Consider the following 18,759-nt stretch of genomic DNA (forward strand, 5'->3'; position numbering starts at 1 on the left):
GGAGTTACTCGGGAGCTGATAGAAGGGAAGAGGGAGAGGAGGAGGAGGATGATGACCTTTTCCCCCTGCCCAGGGTGCAGAAGATGGCCGACTCTCCAGCTCACCAGAGCTCCCCCTCAGCCTCCCCTGGCCCCCCTTGCCCAGTGCGCCTGCTCCCAGCTCCAGCACGAGCGAGCTAGGCTACGTGCCGAGGAAGCCTCATCTCGTAAGAGCTGTAAGACACCCATGTGTTCTCTTCAGGTGGAGGACGGCCTAGAGTCTGGAGCTGCAGAAGAGGCAGGGAGGAGAGAAGGGGAAAGAAGCATCTGAACGGCTAAATTGTGCCAGCAGCGCTGAGAGCGAGAGTCGCGGTGAGTCCTGGGCCAGTGGGGCCCCGTTGCCTCTCTTGTGCGTCCTGGGCCCTCCCTGTCTCTCCCCCGGCCCCCTCTCTTTCCTTACCTGCTGCAAAATTTTATTTTTTCTTTTGGGCCCCCCCCGCACCTTCTTTCTCCATCTCGCTCTGAGTGGCTCCCTGCCTCCCCGTCTTTTTCAGTCCTCCCTTTCTCTGTCCTGTAGCCTGTGGCTCCTTTTTCTATCTCCGCCTCTCTCTGCCTGGCTCTGGCTCCGTTTTTTTATTCCTCCTGCTCTGTCCTGTAGCCTGTCGGTATTTTGTCTTTCTCTGGCCCTCTTGGTCTGACTCCCTGTGTTACCGAAAAACGCGGTAAAATCGGAAACGACTCCTCAACGCCAATTTAGTATTAAAGAGCAGGCATTCTTTATTCACGGCGCCGGATGCACGGGGGATCGCTCCTCCTGGCGTGCGTACCTCACACACCTTTCCCGTACAATTTGTAGATCAAAATTTTAGGTATTCATATATATTCATTATTGCCCTGTCTGCTGATCGGTACAAACTTGCTCGTTCCGTATGTAAATCGCTGCGCAGGCTCGGTTGTCCTCTTCCGTTGTTCTCTTCTGAGTAGGTGGTATTACTTGGGTCGGTGGTGGTCTGTGAGTCGGTGGTCGTGATCTCCCCCTGCCGGAATTACCTTTTGCCTTCTTGGCTAGTTTTCTCAGTCCGCTCCATGAAACTGCGTTTTGTCATCCTTTTCTGACAGAAGCACGTTGTCTGTTGTTCTGTTGACATTAACGATCGCCTAGGGACTAAAATGCAGATCGACGGATACGCCGATTCGTACGCTCCATGTTCCCGTAATGGAACACCGTCTCTGGTTGGTTGATTTCATCGCTTTGGTTACACCTGTTCCTGTTGTTCAGTTTCTTCTTTTTTGGCTTTGTTTGATTCTCTCTGTGATTCTGTTTTTCTCTGCCTCGCTTTTCCCAGCTCCCCGTCCCTCACTTTGAATGCCCGTTATCCTTCAGCAGCTCACTCTCCCTTGGTTGCCATCCCCGTTTCTGAATTCCTCCTGCTTTGCCACGTAGCCCGTGGCTTTTTTCTTAATCTCTCTGTCTGCCTCAACGCTCCCGCCGCGCTTTTTAATTCGTCTGCTCTGTACCCTGCTACTGTTCTTGCCTTTCTGAGTTCTTCTCTGTCCAGCTCCCTTTCCCTGTTCATGAATTCGTGTTCTTCCTGCACCCGCCGCTGTTCCCTGTGATCTCCGTCTCTCTCTGTCCAGCTCCCTGTCCCTAGGTTTTAATTCCTGCCTCTGCCCGCTGTAGCCCGTCTAGATGTTTCTCTCGGCCTCTCTCTCTGTCCGGCTCCCTCTCTCTGTGTTCTAATTCCACGTTCTCTGTCACGTAGACCCGTGCTATTTGTTTGTCCTCATCTCTCTCTGTCCAGCTCCTTGCTGCTATGTTTTCTTTCTTCCCTCTCTCTCTGTCTTTGTAGCCCATTGCTGTTGTTGTGTTTTTGGTTTTTGTTTTTTTTTTCCCACTTGTTTCTTCGTTTGTCTCTGTCTGCCTCCCAGTGCCTGATCTTTAATTCCTCCTTCCCTGTTGGGCCGCTGTTCCTTTTTTCCATTCTACGTTGTGTTCTCTTTGGTCTCGTGTTCTTATTCATCGGTTCCCTCCTCGCCGCCCTGTGGCTTGTCCCCATTTTAGTGTTGCCTCTCTCTCCCTCTCTCTGGCTTCTTGCCCCTGTTTTTAAAATTCCTCCCTCTCTTCTCTCTTCCCTGTTGGCCGTGTGATCGTCAGCCTTTCTCCACCTCTTTCTGCCCAGCTCTCTGTGTCTATCCATTAATTCTTCCCTCTCTGCCCTGTAGCCTGTAGCTTTTGTCCTTTCTCCATCTTGCTGTCTCTGGCTTCCCCGTGACCCTCTTTTAGAATTGTTTCTCTCTTCTTTCTGTACGCATTGCGATTCCTTTTGCTCCCCATCTCCCTTTGTTTTGGGTGTTGTTTTGTTGTTGTTTTTCTGGCTCCCTGTCCCTAATTCTTAATTCTCTGCCTTCTCGTGCTCTGTACCACGTAGCCCCGTGGTTTGTTTTGTGGTGTTCCCTCCCCGGCCCCTTCCCTCCGTCGTTGGCTGTCTCGGCTCCCTGTCCCCGTGGCTTCATTCTTCCCTTTCTGCCCTGTTCTTGTCGCTTATCTTGTCTTTCTCCATCGCGCTCGGTCCAGCTTCCTGCCCCTATTCTTCTTTCCTCCCTCGCTGTCGTGCTGCCTGCCCCAGGTTCTTTGTGCGTCTCCAGCCTGCTCCTCTTCCTTCTTTGTTGGTCTGTGTCCTGCTCTTCCCTCTTTCTGCTGCCTCTCTTCCCCTCTCTCTGCTGCTTTTATCTCCACCTCCGTCAGGCTCCCTGTCCTTCTCTGGCCGTCCTGTTCCCTGCCTCGTGCCTTCTCACTACACGCACACACGTCCCCCCCGCCCCGTCCAGCCGGATGCCGCTCTTCTCTTCTCTCTTCCTACTGTCCCGTGCCCTGCTCCTCACCTTTGGTGGCCTCCCCCTCTGCCCAGCAGCCCGTCGCCCCAGGAGCCAGGCGACGGACGGTCCGTTCCCTGCCAAACCGGGACAAGCGCGTGCCGTGGCTTAGCCCCAGCTGGCTATTCTGCACCAGGGAGCTGCTTGCTCACTCCACCCTCAGTGGGCTGGGGGAGAGAGCTGGAAGGGTAAGAGTGAGAAAAATCATGGGTTGAGATCAAGGCTGTTTAATAGGTAAAGCAAAAGCTGTGCGTGGAAGCAAAGCAAGGAATTAATTCGCTCCTCCTTTTCGGCGGGCAGGTGTTGAGCCACCTCTGGGAAAGCAGGGCTCTGTCATGTGTAACGGTTACTTAGGGAGAGAAATGCCGTAGCCCCCGCCCTCCCTTTCCCCCGCCCCCCAAGGACTCCCCCTTCTTCCCCCAGCTGCGTGTGCTGAGCATGATGTCAAATGGTATGGAATATCCCTTTGGTCAGTTAGCTGGGAAAGCTTTCCCAGCTGTGTCCTCTCCCAGCCTACCTGCTGGTGGGGCACTGAGAGAACCAGAAGAGGCCCTGACTGTGGAAGCAGTGCTCAGCAAGAACCAAAACATCTCTACATTATTAACGGTGTTTTGAGCATAAATCCAAAACGTATCCCTTCCTAGCTACTGTGGAGAAAATGAGCACTATCGCAGCCAACACCAGCTCCGTGCGGCTGCGGCAACGGCGGCCGAGGTGGCCTTGGGGCAGGGGGGGAGCGTTGGGGACCCTGACCCACGAATGGCTCCTGGGACTTGTTACGTGCGCGCCTGCACAAACACCTGCCCTCTCCTTTGCCCTCAGGGCTGCGTTTGCACTGCCTTTGCGTGGGGCAAGGGGCTGTGATGGAGCCCAGGGGAGGAGGTGGTGCACTGTGGGGGTGAGGGGAGGGGGCCCCCCGTTGCTGCTGCGCCTCAGCTGATGGTGGGGTCTGGATGGAGGAGCCCCAGGTGCGGGCGGTGGGGCTGACGGTGCCGGCTCCTCCCTGGAAAAGGGGTGGTGCCCGGCTCCGGGGGGCCAGTGTGAGCCGAGGGCGGAGCGGAGCTGTGGCCGAGCGTCAGCGGGCTGCGACTGTAGCGAGGGAGGAGGTGAGCGGGGGCTGGGTGGTGGAGCGCTGCGTCCCGGGTCAAGCCCCGAGGAGGGCTGCGGCGGGGCAGCGCCGGGTCGGAGCGGGCGGTGGGGAGAGCGAGGCTGTGCTGAGGGCTCGGTGGGGCTTCCGGGTGCATCGGCGGCCGGGACGGTGGCCCGCAGGGTCCGAGAGCGGGGAGGGCGGGCTGGCGGCGTGCCGGGAGCTGTGGTGGTGCGCCTGGAGGCTGGCCGTGCGGCCGTGTTGTGGCGCAGAGCATGCCGGGAGGTGTAGTCCTTGCGGCGCGCGGCTGCCGGGCGGCCGTGTTGTGGCGCAGAGCATGCCGGGAGGTGTAGTCCTTGCGGCGCGCGGCTGCCGGGCGGCCGTGTTGTGCCGCAGAGCATGCCGGGAGGTGTAGTCCTGGCGCAGTGGCTGCCGGCCCTGTCACGTGGTTCGCCGGGGCGTGGCAGGAGGCGCGGTCTTCCGGCGCTCGGGTGCCGGGCGGCCGTGCCGCGTACGGTAGGCGCGGTGTATTTTTGGGGTTGGATTCGTGTTGATTTCTGGGGGCTTGCAGGTGCGGCCGCTCCCCGAGAAGCGGTGAGTTCCCCGGGAGCTGACAGAAGGGAAGAGGGAAAGGAGGAGGACCTTTTCCCCGTGCCCAGGGCGCAGATGATGGCCGCCTCCCCGGCTCGCCGGAGCTCCCGCTCAGCCTCCCGCTCAGCCTCCCCTTGCCCCGTGCGCCTGCCCCCAGCCCCGGCACCTCCCCTGAAGCGTGCCACGTAGCCCTTGGCCGCCCCCAGGCCCTGTCGTGAAGGCAGCGAGCCGGCCCTCAAGCGCACTGGATTCCCCCTCGGCGCAGGGGCCCTTAGCAGTAGCGCGGGGAAGGGGCGGTGTGTCCGGAAGCCCCTGCGCAAGGAGAGGCTTTGGTCAGGGTCGATGGACGGTAATGACGGTCGCTGTTTCTTCTTTCCCTCTCCCAGAGACCGTGCTGAGGACGTGGTTGTCTGTCCTTCCCCCGGGGACGCCGTCGACTGCGGCCGTCTCAGGCTTGCGTGGCTTCTCTCTGCCCGGCTTTGCCATCCTCGCGGCGCCGGGGCGAAAAGGGACACACAGAGCCCTTCCCGGCTGTGGACAGGAGCTGCCTCGGCTGAAGCTGGAGACGCCAACGAAAGGTAAAGCAGAAGAAACTGAAGGCGCTCTGGCTGCCAGCTGCCTTCCTGCTGCAGGCAAGAGAGAGCCTGTCCATGCAGGTGAGGGAGGAAGGATCCCCCTTCATAGTCCGCCGCGGGCCAGGCCACCAACGTGCACCGCAGGGTCCGTACGCGTAACCCGGAGTTGGGTACGGGCGTGTAGGGCACGAGCGAGCTAGGCTACGTGCCGAGGAAGCCTCATCTGGTAAGAGCTGTAAGACACCCACGTATCCTCTTTAGGTGGAGGTCGGCCTAGAGTCTGGAGCTGCAGAAGAGGCAGGGAGGAGAGGAGGGGAAAGAAGCATGTGAACGGCTAAATTGTGCCAGCAGCGCTGAGAGCGAGAGTCACGGTGAGTCCTGGGCCAGTGGGGCCCCGTTGCCTCTCTTGTGCGTCCTGGGCCCTCCCTGTCTCTCCCCCGGCCCCGTCTCTTTCCTTACCTGCTGCAAAATTTTTTTTTGTTTGGTTTTTTTTTTTTTTTGCGCCCCCCCGCACCTTCTTTCTCCATCTCGCTCTGAGTTGCTCCCTGCCTCCCTGTCTTTTCAGTCCTCCCTCTCTCTGTCCTGTAGCCTGTGGCTACTTTTCTCTGCCTCTCTCTGCCTGCACTGGATTCCCCCTCGGCGCAGGGGCCCGTAGCAGTAGCGCGGGGAAGGAGCGGTGTGTCCAGAAGCCCCTGTGGAAGGAGGCTTTGGTCAGGGTTGATCTGCGGTAATAACGGTTGCTGTTTCCTCTTTCCCTCTCCCAGAGGCTGTGCTCAGGATGGGGTTGTCTGTCCTTCCTGTTCGTCTCTTCCTCTCTCTATTCCTTTGCGCTGGTCCCTCTCCCTATTGTTTATTGTTTTGCTTCTCTGAACCTTTTTTTATTCCCAGCGTTTTCCCGTGACAGGAGCAGCAAAGAAGGGAGCGGAGCATCGGGGTATCCATGGAGAGAGCATTGGGCGTTCTCCTGTCTTTGTGGGGCTGACCCTGAGGAAGTGTGGTACGTGGGTCGGTAGCATGAATATATATATTTTGTGGGTGCACAAACCCGTTTCAGAGTGTCAGAGGGTAAGGGTTTTGTTCTGTTCAGTGTAAACATTGTTCTGTTTGGTGAATTTGTCGAAGATGAGAGTTCAGTGGGGGAGGAAGTCAGCTCTCTGGCTGGTTTGAGGGTAAGGTGGGCTGTACGTGTTTGTCGGTCATCTCTCACCTGCCAGATGTTTTGAACTAGTTGTATCTGGTTTTTGTAGGGAGTCACGAAGGGGTTTGGGGCTCCCCAGTGGCGGGTGCTGTGGCCAAAAGAGAAAGCAGGGTCACAGAGTGCTTCATTTACGGGGCTGGCCTCGGCCATCTACTGCACAAACTTCTGGTATGTAGCAATCGGGACTCGATTTCCTGAAGGAGGAGAGGATGATGGAGCTCGTTATAAGAGCATAATCGTTTTGTCTTCTTTTGGCAGTACGGGCACCCGAGGACCAGCTTGCTTTTGAGGAACGGCACGAGGATGTTGGTGTCGACGCTCAGCAGAGGAAGGAAGCTTCTTTTGGAGGCCAAGAAGATGAAGTAGACTGCTTATTTGTTGTGTTTGATTTTCATTGCGGGGATGGGGAGGGGTGGAACATGCAAAACGCGGTCCTGGGCAGGGGAGGTTTCTGATGTGGGAGGCCGTGAGAGAGATCATGGACGCTGCTGGACAGGCGTTAGAACCCGTTGCTCAGGTTGGACGGACCCAGCAGAACCACCGCACCATCTTAAGTAATGCCTGCTCACGTACTGAGATTTTAGTAGTTGCCCCCGCATCAGCTTTGGCTTTTCCTCGTCGAGCTTGTGTTTTGGCAAGAAGCGTCTTTCGTTAAGCGTTTGGGTCTAAGGGGTGTCCGTGAGGCTACGTGGTGCCCATCCCCATGAGATTTTGTGACCATCAAGTGATATTCAGCATCCATCTTATGCCCGTCTCCTGTAACTACTCTGCAGTTTTCGCTTAAGGCTTGATAGCGCAGCGTTAGCTGAGGGCGGCATTTACCCCGCTGGCCCCTCCACGCCGACGGCGTTTCCCCTGCCGGCCGCTGTCCGTTCCCTGTAACTGTGACTCTTGTCCCGGCAGAACCTTTGCCAAAGCCACCTTTGTGCTCCGCAGCAGTCTGTTTTCTGTCTCGAGTATGTTTCTTTTCGGTATCCGATACCCCAGAGCTGTGTACCGTTGGCTCAGGTCTCTTCTTGAGCTTCTGCGAGAAGAGAGAGCCTTCATCTGTTTTAATCCATGTGTCTCCTGGGGTGTTTTTTTGTTGTCCTTTACAATTTAGTTTTGCCCCAGCTACTGAGGTGTTAATTTAGCTGCTTCATACGGTTCCCGATACGCTTGTGTATTTCCACGTTTCTTTTCGTGTTTTTTGTCCTTTGAGACTGATCTAGTTCTGTTAAGGGACTGAGCGAGAGAGAGCGTTGAGGTGACTCCGAATGGTTGATGGCTTTACAATAAATGATTTACTTTATAACCAGAGATATTTTTTGAGAAGGGGTTCTTAAAAGATTTCGTTCTGCTTTGCCATTCCGCTGGGGTAGATGAGCCCCAGCCTTTTTTCGGGAGGCTCATTCTGCTCCTGGGCTTCTCTGGTACTGTTCCTTGAGTTGGTTGCAGGTTTTGAGCTGTCTAAGCTCTTTGGGTAGGTGTGTTTTGACATTCAGAGATGGGGAGGTTTCTGGTTGAGGTAAGAGATTAAGGAGCAGTCAAAGTTGAGCAGCAGATATATATTAGGAAGTACACTTGTACGAGCTTTTGTTTTCCCTTGGGTCAGTAAGTTTGTGTTGGGTGTTCAGGGGTAGCAAGATGGTCTAATAGTGTGTTTTGGATTATTTGGTTTTGTGGGGGTGTTATGGTTTTGTCTGGGTTTTTTTGTTTGTGGTTTGTTGGGTTTTTTTGTGTGTGGTAGGTTTTTTGTTTGTTTTGTCTTGTTTTCCAGGAATTTTGACTTGACTGAAGGTAGAACCTTATATTTTTTCCACCAGTTTTGCCTGTGTTGTGCAAGTTGTTGACGTTATCTCTCAATAGGACTGATGGTGAGATGCTGCGGTAGGGGTTAGGGTGAGTGTGTTGTACACATCTGTATATGGAGCTCTAGCCTTCCTTCAGAAAGCAGCAGGGACGTAACGCATAGTGTGTGTCGGTGTACGGGACTGCTCGTCGCCTTTCCCGATCGCCCGCAGAGTACCACGTTGTCCCGAGAACCTTTGCAGCTTGCGGCAGGTCCCTTGTAGATTATAAGCATCAGGGCTTCTGTTATTTTGTGGGCCTGTAGAGAGCACGGAGTCTGCGGGAAGCCGGAAGGTGGGAGGTGCTCGCAGAACGCGGGGCAGAGGTGGGAAGGGCGGCTCCCGAGGAGCGGCTGACAGAGGGGCTTTAGGGGTGCAAATACAGGGCAGGAGCTGTCGGGAAGGAGTGAGGTTCCTTCCCTGACAGTTCAGGAGGAGAGGAGGGGTTTTTGAAGTCTTGGTACCGGGGAATGGTTGGGAAAGGGGTGTTTAAGTGTTAGCTAATGGTCGTGTTCTGTGTGCAAGCAGCCTCCGGTAGCCCAGTCTCCTTCCCCGTATGTGTCAGCATGGCCACTCGAGCGTGCTGTCTGCCGAGAGGTTCTCCACGCGGCTGTTCATGGAGTCGCTCAGGAGTGAGTTACCTACAAAAGGAGAGTGTGTCGCTACACCAGCCACGCCTGTTTGCTTCCCGTATTGCTTTTGGCATTTGCCCTATCGGTGTCCGCCTGTGCTTGAGTCATCTGACACGAACTGTGATTTTTGTGTGTTGCGTGGTTTGACTTTTTCTTGCAGTTTAAGTAACAGGTCGAGGGTTAAGCAGGACAGTCGAGCGAGGCGTGACGGCAAAGGCGAGCAGATGGCGTCGTGTGCTGTGACGGGGCGGGCTGTGAGGTCACTCGTCTGGGATTTCTGCCTTTGGGGTCTCTGTGTTGCCGAACAAGTCGGTCAAAAGGATTTGTTAGTTTGTTTTGCGTGGTGAGCTCTTGCTTTTGGAAAGCAGTGTCCAACATCTGTGTGCCTCTCCGTATTTCCCCAGAAGTGGGCCCGGCATTGAAGGTGACGGTTCCCCAGCCATCGGGGACGGACCGAGAATGCGAGCAGGCACCTGACGTGGCCACTGACCCGGGAGGCACGGATTGGGAGGTGAGCGGAGCCGTGTTGGCACGGTAGGGGAAAGGATGAGTCTGGAATGTGGCTGTTGGTGCAGATGCGCGGTAGGGAGCCGGACACGGAAGGGAGGGGGCGAACAGAGCATCGTGAGAAGGTAGGTCAGCACGTGACAACGGAGGGGTCGTGCAGTGTGAGCACCTATGTGACTAGTTAATGAAGGGACTCACAAAACTATATGCAAAGCGGGATGTCTGCCCCGAGCTCGTTGGGCAAGGTGAGCGATGAACAGGGAGCCGTAGCAGCTGTTATTTTTGAGGTGTGGAATTGTTTGTGAGCGGGCGGCCGCTTCCAGGCGCAGGGGTCGCCTTGTCTCTCTGGTTCTCTAGGCACCGTAGGTGGCGGCGGCCACGACATCCAGCCTCATTAGAGCGTGGGGGAGCGGAAGTTCACGGCGCTTCCGAGGAGGCTGTTGTTGCGGAAGTGGCCGGCGTTGAGTGGTGCGATGCTGAGTGATGGCACCGCACGTTTGGAGATGAAGAGTATCCGTGTGACCGCAGCCCCATCCTACGTAGCCTGTGTGGCCTTTTTAAAGGATGGCTTTTGAGCCCCCAGATTTGGAAGGGAAGCTGAGGGGCCGATGCGGTCTTTGTGCGGGTGGCTGGTCGGTTGGGGGAAGCGCAGGTGGGGCAGGCAGGGGTTGTAAAATCAGCGGAGGGTACCGTTCAGAGACCGGACACGTTTGGGCCGAGAGAGGTTGTGGTGTCCTTTCTGCAAAACAGAAGCATCTGCCAGGCAGGGGAGTTCCTGCCTGTGCTTGTGCTGTTGTGTGGATTTTGTAGTCTGTCTTTGTTCCTTACTGTACTCGGGTCTCGATGTGTCTGTTGTTCTCCGTGCTGAGCAGGCACCTAGGTAGCAATATTGAGGGTTTTGCAAGCCCTGGCTCATCGGCATAATGGTAACCGAGAGCTTCCTTTCTCGCATTTTAAGTCTACTGCATAGATTTGTCTTGTGTCTGAAATATTAGACCTTTATAGAAGGTCATCTTTTTGCAGCAGTGATTAAGGCGGCCTCGATACTGCTGCTGAGGAGCAGTCTGAATACGCAGAGCCCTTTTCTGGGACTTGTTCCCTGCACCTGAACGTTCTGAGGTCTTTAAGAGTGGCTTGTCGCTCGTACGTCGTCCTAGTTGTGGGTATATGGTTTTATTGCAGGTGATGATGGTACGTGACTTCTCTGCGGATGCTATAGCTTCTTCCTCGCTGCCGTATAGATCTTCTCGCCCGGTGGCATCTCTGGGCCGGAAGTCCGTCGTCTCGGTGAGAGTTTTCTTAGGTGCCTCGATCGCGTCGCTTGTAGTATTTGTGAGCGATGTCGGTCCGTGCACGTCGATGCCTGTGTCAGAGCTGCTCCGCCTGGGGGTGTAGCAATGGTAGAGCGGAGGAAAGAATAGCAATAAGAGTATATGGTTAATGTTAATATGCATAGACTGTTTTGGCAACGCCCGTACAACCCTCGTCGGAGCGAGTGGCCGTTGGCAGCGGGCGAGGATGGTAATTTCCGGGGTGTTTTGTGGGTGCCGAGGGGATGACCGTAGCTGCCTGGGAGAGGCAGCTAGAGTGCTAGCTGAGCAGAGGGCACCTCTCAGCTGTTCAAGCTTGTACGTGCGTGGGGCTTAACATTTGATTGAAGGTATTTCCTTTAATGGCATGCAGTAGTTGGGCTCTAGATGGTATTCCTACGTGGAAGCAAGACCTGTGGAATGGTTAAGCTGTTGCTGTGCGTCCAGGTGACTTGTTCTATCATGCTGTTCTTGCAGAGGATGAAGATGGAGCTGTGCAGGGTGATGGAGCAGAGCTGAGTAGAGCACACTAAGGCAGCGGGTCCGTGTGCGGGATTAAAGGGAGGATGCGACCGAAGGCTATTTGAGGAGCATTTCAGGCGAGCTGGGTCGCAGTGAGGGGGCGCATGGGGCTGGTGACTTTGTTCTCTTTGCTCTCAGGAGCACAGCGCTATCCCTAGGGGCTGGCAAGGTTCTAATTGTGGGGCCGGCGCCCATCGGGTGCTTCTTTTTGCGTTACAGTTTAAAGCATGGATCGCTCTGATGTTTGAGGAGTTTCTGGGCAGTTGTCGTCTGCGGCGTCGTTCCCAGATGCGTGAACAGCTCTGCTCTGTCGCTGTCTGTTTTCAGGGAGCGTGATTTCTTCCCTGCATCCTTACGTTCTTAGGTCTTGTAGCTGGGCTTCTTGTGCCTCCTCCCTCTCAGTTTTGAGAGGAACTTCTTGTCACGGGCCCTGACGCTCTTCTAATCATTTTGGATCTCGTTAGGGCCTCCTTGCATCCCTGTCAGGGTTCTGCAGGTCTTGTTGCTGGACGAGCTCTTCCGTCCAGTTGTCTCTGTGTTTGCCGAGAGCGTTCTCTCGTCTTGGAGGCGCGCAGTTTGTAGTGTTTCTCATAGCGTTGGTGTGTGCGTTTTGTGAGTTTGGCTCGGAGCCGCCTTGCTGGCCGTGTAGAGTCGGGTAGGTGGCACAGCAATGAGAGCTTAGGGTTCATCTGTTGCTGTGCTAAGGCTGTTGGGGGAAAGGTGGTACCGTCATCTCGGATGGAGTGGCCCTCCTCAGCAGGCAAGGACCGTAATCACCGTGACGTTTTGTGGGCTCGGAGGCCGTGACCGTGGCTATCTGGGAGAGGCAGCTAGAGTTCAGCTGAGCAGATTACCTCTGCAGGGTGTTCAAGCTTGTACGTGCGTAGGGCTTCATGTTTGATGTCATATGTTTGTTTTTAATGGCAGGTTATAGTCGGTGTTCAGGAACAGTTAAGGTACTGCTGTGCAACCAGGCGACTTGTTTCGTATTGGTTTTGGAGATGCCGAGGGACGAGTCGTGCAGGGCGACGGAGGGGAACTGAGGGGACCGATGTAAGCGGGTGAGTCGGTGCGTGGTGTATATAGAGGGAAGATGTGACCGATGCCTCTATGACTCCATTGCTCCTTGCGTTTGTCTTTTGTTTTGGTTTTGAAGTAGCGTAGCAATGAGCAAAGGAGGCAAGTCGAGCAAGGCGAGTGGTGATTGGTGGGCTGAAGTAGCAGCTCTTTTCTGAGGTGTTGTGTTGCTGGTGAAGTTATAAGCAACGCGTGTCGTTTGGGTGTTACGGACGGCGGGCGAGGTGCCGTGTTCAGCTGCAAGTGACGTAGGCCGGGTGGGAGGCTGTCGAGGGAAAGGGGTGCGAGACGGGGATCGGTGCGGGCAGGCTGTGGCATCGGGCAGCATCTCAGGAGGTGCCTTTTCGCTTGGCTTTTTGCAGGTGCCGCTGGCAGGCTCGGAGTGCTGCTGCCGCACGCCTATGAGAGGTCTGAGAAGGTGGGGCAGCGGCCAGCATCTAAGACCAGAGAATGCTGTGGTCCGTCGTCGAGCTCTTCAGTTTTGTAGGTAACACGTGGGCCGTCTTTGGAACGGCGTATGAGCATTAGAAGTGAGCTGGGTAGTAATGAGGAAGTCACGGGGCGGTGATTTCTCACGAGCGTAACGGTAGTTTACTGTGTGTTGATACGTTTGGTGCCACAAGCGATGACGGAAGCGGGGTGTGATGCTGGAATCTGTGCAGAGCAGGTGAGCCGATGGGCATGTTCGTTTTGATGAGGGGGGTGCTCTGGAAGAGATCTGTGTTGACCTGTGTGATACTTATTGCTGGCTCTGGGTTTTTTCCTTTTTTACATGATGAAGAGGCACCTGGCCACTGCAAGAATATCCTGGTTAGCTGGTGTGTTTCTTGTTGTGAAAGGATGCATAATCTGACCCATCTGAAAGCCCCACAGTGTGACTTTTGTTAGGAAGAGATTTTGAAAAATTGAGATATTTCTTATTCAGTGAGGTTGCATTCTATGAACTTGCCATCAGAGTGCATCTTAGAGACAGTGTCTTTGTCAGCAGAACTCATCAGCACAAGACTTGCAAAGTATTGCTTTTTTTTAAAGACAAAAAAATCTACGGTCCTTGCGGAGATCCAAGCACAGCACATACTCCAAAGGTTGATGGCATTGGTAGTGCTTGGGTTCTCAGTTGTAACAGTCGAGATACCATAAAATGCGGTTCGCCTGCATGCTTCGGTACAGCCGAACGCATTAGCAGGTCTGCCGGTCCTTCTTGGTAGCCCCGTGTATTGCAACACTGGGGATTTGATTTGTGTGGTTTTTTGTTGTGGTATTATTTTTTTCCCCCCCCCCAAAAAAGTAAAACTGTATCGGGGATCTCTTCACTCACCGATTCTTCTGTCATAAATGAAAGTTTAAAAAAAAGCTAACATCGTCTGATTTACGACGTGACTTGCGCTCTTTCAGCTGTAACTGCCAAGCAGATGTAGGGTACGATTTGTTAGGTGTACTTAAGCAGGTAGGTATTTGTTGTAAATATTTAATGAGGGGCGACTGAATGTTGTGGGGGGGTGTTTCCTGCCGGTATTTTGAGGGAGCGCTCTTAAGTACTTTATTTCAGTCTCGCTTTCGACGCGCGTTTCCCTGGCAGTTCAGCAGCATCTCTTGGGCGGGGCAGCCGGGCGGACGTCCCTCCCGACTCCGTAACACGCCAAAACCCCCCAGTCACGTTGCTGCTGTGTATTTTGGAGATAGATAATCTTATGGCGGGCGTGAACGGCTGTGCGAGTTGAATGAACGCAGAAGGAAAATGGAAAGCTTTTAGAGCCTAGACGCTCATATTGGATGTGCGTAAACACGCGCCCGCCTTCTCAGCACAAAGTGAATTACTGAGGTTTATTCTTAATTTTTTACGTTACTCTTTCAAGTTTGACACGCTTCACTTCAGGCTTCGTGGAGCCAGGCAGCAAGACGTGCGGCGGCAGGGCGAGGGCTGTAGCTGCTGCGGTGGGTCTGTAAGCGGAGGTTCCGGTTCCGGTACAACTTTGCCCCGCAGCCTCACGGGGTTATCTCCCCGCAGCGGTGCCGTAAGGAAGGGATGAGACGTTTTCCAGCACCAGCCAGAGCGTTCAGTGTTACGCGAAGGATCTGTTCAAAATGGTATCGGTTAGTCTTAATACCGTTTTCAAGCGTTCCAATCACTCTAGCTTTTAAAGGATGTGTTGTGTTTTGACGTGACCCGTTTGCCTGGAATCTTGCTGCGGCTCAATTTCCTTCCTACCCCTTATGCTGACTGAGCTCCTCCATTTTCTTCTGTGCTATTTTATTAACGTGCTGAAATATAGTTTGGGATTTCTGTTTTTCAGATGTCGTCTAAGTGTCTCGTGATGCTCAAGAGATGCCTGCCGGTTGTTAAGCGTGGTGAAGGTAAGGGGCCATCCCTCGGCCTGGAGGCTCCTGGCTCTGTCTCCAGCGGGTGCCCCGCAGGTGCGGCCGCGAGGGCTGCCCGGTGGGGAGAGTCGGGGCCCCCAGGGACCGGGGCTGTTTGTCACCCCGGGGAGCCCGTCCCAGTGCGGGAACATGTCCGAGCGGAGCCCGAGAGAGATGTGACACCGTCCTCTGGCACGCTCCTGCTCTGCCGTGGGGCAGCCGCCAGCCTGCGGACAGGGGCTGGGGGGGCTGCAGCTGTTTGGGGGGCTGCCCCACCTTTTAGATTTTAGCAGAGCTCCCCCTTTTCTGGGGGGTGTGGGAGGGGTGTGCGTGTACCTTTGTAAATGGCACTATTAAAGTAATGAGCTGCAGGTTGGAGCAGGTTCCCTTGTTTAGTGCCCTTCTTGGGGGTGAATAAAATTGGGGGAGTCCTGGGGGGGGTGTGATGATGTCATGTGGGGTGCCCCGGTGTCACTGGGGGAGCTGATAATGCGTCAGAGGAACAGGTGAGTGGGGGCGTCATGTAGGGGTTCCCCCCCAAAAAGGGGGGTTACAGCCCCAAAATGCCTGAAAATTCAGGGGGGCTATTACAAAAACCTCTTATATATATTGACATGTGTAATATTAATTTATAGATGCATAAAGGGATTTTGAGATAAGAACTTATCTCTCCTATATTATATAACGGATTTCGGGATACAAAAATTCTGCATCGAGATGCAGGGTTTTAAAACACAAAAGTAACTCGACCGTCTATATATCTAGATCAAAAAATAAAGGAGTTTAAAGTGAAAAGGATAGATGAAGGAATTCAAAGCAGAAGAAAGTCTGACTAGAGCGAGCATCTACGCTTAGTGTGTGTTACATAGTCTAAGTAGATGTGTAATCTAAATAGAGGTTATATAGAGTGAAATAAGCCGAGGTATAACTGTAAGTAGATGTCTAAATAGAGAAGTCGAAAAAGATTGAAGTGTCAAAGGGTAAGTAAGCAGATAGCTAGCCTAAATAGCTGTTTTATGTACGTGTTAATATGGAAGTCTAAACAGGTATGTGTAAAGAGATATTCTGTGTAAGTGTAAATAGCCTAAATAGGTGTAAGTGTAAATATAATAGCTAAGTCTAAACAGATGTTGTATGTAAATGTAAAACAGATAGTATATATAAAATATAGATGTACTCCGTAAGGATGTGTAAGTAGACACATAGTGCAAATGTCTATGCTATGTAAGGTTTTAAAATGCAAAGAAACCACGTTGATAGAGATGTTTATAGAGAAGATTTAAAAATTAGACACACAGCCCACCCCCCAATCAACTGAAGGCACAAAAGCGCTTTCAAATGCTGCCCCTTCCCCGTTCTCCTTCTCCCATCCCGATTTGGGGCCGATTCCCCCAAATGGGGACTTTCCCCTCTGGGGCTGCGTAGGCAGCCTGGGAGCTGCTGCCAGGGCAGACACACACTCCAAAGCCCCTGAGTCTGGGTCTGCAATGGGGGGTGAAAAACCCCAAACAGGTTTGGGGGAAAGAAAACAATTCGGGGCTCTTGGGAAAGCCCACTCCTGCTGGGTTTGTGCAGTTGGAAAGGAGGGGGGTAAAAAAAGCGGGGGTGGGGGGGCGGAACCCTGCTAACCATTCTCATGCACAAAAGCAAAAAATCGCCAATTTCAATGTTGTGGAAAGGGTGAAAAAAACCCGGAAGTGAACCGTTTGGAAAAGCAATCCCAACTTTTACCTTATGGAAAAGCAAAAAAAAAAAAACCCCAAACGGACAAAACCAAAGTAACCCGAACAACAACAAAAAAAGCCAAACCATCCAACCGGAAATCACCAAAACTAAATAAACCCACCGAAAACCCTAAACTGGGGAAAATTTGGGGTGAAACACCGGCAGTTTGAGGGGCATTGCTGGGGCTTATCTGGAATGGATTCGCCGGAGCGGGTCAGTTATCTGGAGCGGATCATCTGCTGCAGGTTAGCCCAGGTGAGTTGCCCGTTGTGGATTATCCTGGGGGGACCCCCTGGTGTCAGTCATCCCCATGCATGTTCCCCGTGGCGTGTCTGCCCAGACATGCCCCTGTCCAGCGGTGTCCGCCTCCTCCCCCGCCCTCCCTCTGCGTGTGTCTGTGCCCTCCCAAACGCTTTCCCCTGACATGGCCCCCCCGCATGACTCTTTTTTTCCCCGGTGACGTCCTCCCTCTCCCTGGCCTCCTGTTCTGTGCTCGCTGAAGCCTTATGCTTACGCAGGATGAGCAGAGCAGGGTGCTGGCAGTGCAGAGGCGAGGCGAGGCGCTGCCAAGCCAACGAAGCCCAAGGCTCAGCAGCGCACAAGTCCTTTGCAGGTCAGCCACTGGCACCTGGTCTGCCTGGCTGCCCCGTGCCCTGACGCACAGCTGCCCCCCTCACCCCAGGCAGCCTGCCTTCGGAAGGGCAGCTGTGTTCCCCTGATTGATTTTCTTCTTTAACCCTCTAGGACCTGTTGACTTGCTGCTCTCCCTGTCACAGCCCTGATGCCGCAGGCCTACAGCAACTGATGGGGCTCACTCCGGGGGGGTGGGGGGTGGGAAAGGGGACCTTTCTCCCCAGGTCGTTTGTGCTGCTTCTCCTCCCTAGGGCGTGGGGTGGGGGTGAGTGGGGCAGGAGGGAGGACGGTAACGGCCACCTGATTTTTAAAGCAGTCGAGACGGAAGGACTAAAATGCTCGAGGCACTTTGGTGGTGGGCGGTGCGGAGGCAACGACTGACACTGCTGGGGCTGCGGGAGTGGGGAAGGTGCAGAGAAACATGAGCTCTGCGCACGCAGCAACAGTTCCGTTATCCCGGCGAACGTGACCCAGAGCCGGCGCGGGTCTTGCCCCAGAGAAGAGTCACGGACGTCGTGCCGCTGCCGCCGTGCTGTGCTACGGCAGCCGGGAATCGCGCATGCGGAGTGGCGATGGTGGACCCTGCTGACACCGTGCGGCCAAAGTGCAGTACCGCACCCGGAACAGACGCATGCGCAGTGGCGACGATGTGTCACTGCTCGCTGCTGCCACCGAGCGACCGAACCGCGGAACAGCGGGGGCCAGCTGCGCTACCCTGCTCGCGGCAGTCACCGAGCGCTCAAAACCGGGTACTGCAGACGGGCAGCCGCCCGTTCCCGAGGGTGAAGTTTTTTCGCTGGTCGCTGCTGCCACCGTGCAAGCAGATTCCGGTACTGCAGCCAGGCAGTTCCGTATGCACAGTGGCGCTTTACTTTCTGCCCCTGCTTCCACCGACCGCCCAAACGCTCGCAGTGCAGGTGGGCGGCCGCGCATGCGCAGTGGCGCCTTTTTGTGCTCTCCGCTGCCACCGTGCGACCAAACCGCGGTACTGCAGGTGGGCGGCCGCGCATGCGCACTGGCGCCTTTTTGTGCTCGCTGCTGCCACCGAGCGACCGAACCGCGGAACAGCACGGGGGGAGCTGCGCTACCCTGCTCGCGGCAGTCACCGAGCGCTCAAAACCGGGCACTGCAGACGGGCAGCCGCCCGTTCCCGACGGTGAAGTTTTCCTCTGGTCGCTGCTGCCACCGTGCAAGCAGATTCCGGTACTGCAGCCAGGCAGTTCCGTATGCACAGTGGCGCTTTACTTTCTGCCCCTGCTTCCACCGACCGCCCAAACGCTCGCAGTGCAGGTGGGCAGCCGCGCATGCGCGGTGGGCCTTTTTGCTCTCTGCTGCCACCGTGCGACCAAACCGCGGTACTGCAGGTGGGCAGCCGCGCATGCGCAGTGGCGCCTCTTTCTGCTCTCTGCTGCCACCGTGCGACCAAACCGCGGTACTGCAGGTGGGCAGCCGCGCATGCGCAGTGGCGCCTCTTTCTGCTCTCTGCTGCCACCGTGCGATCAAACCCGGGTACTGCAGGTGGGCAGCCGCGCATGCGCTGTGGCGCCTCTTTCTGCTCTCTGCTGCCACCGTGCGATCAGACCGCGGTACTGCAGTTGGGCAGCCGCGCATGCGCAGTGGCGCCTTTTTGCTCTCTGCTGCCACCGTGCGATCAAACCCGGGTACTGCGCGTGGGGGGCCGCGCATGCGCAGTGGGCCTTTTTGCTCTCTGGTGCCACCGTGCGACCAAACCGCGGTACTGCAGGTGGGCGGCTGCGCATGCGCAGTGGCGCCCTTTTGCTCTCTGCTGCCACCGTGCGACCAGACCGCGGTACTGCAGGTGGGCAGCCGCGCATGCGCAGTGGACACCCTTTGTATTCTGCT

This window comes from Phalacrocorax aristotelis, unplaced genomic scaffold, assembly GCF_949628215.1.
Source record: "Phalacrocorax aristotelis unplaced genomic scaffold, bGulAri2.1 scaffold_56, whole genome shotgun sequence".
NCBI classification, from domain to species: domain Eukaryota; kingdom Metazoa; phylum Chordata; class Aves; order Suliformes; family Phalacrocoracidae; genus Phalacrocorax; species Phalacrocorax aristotelis.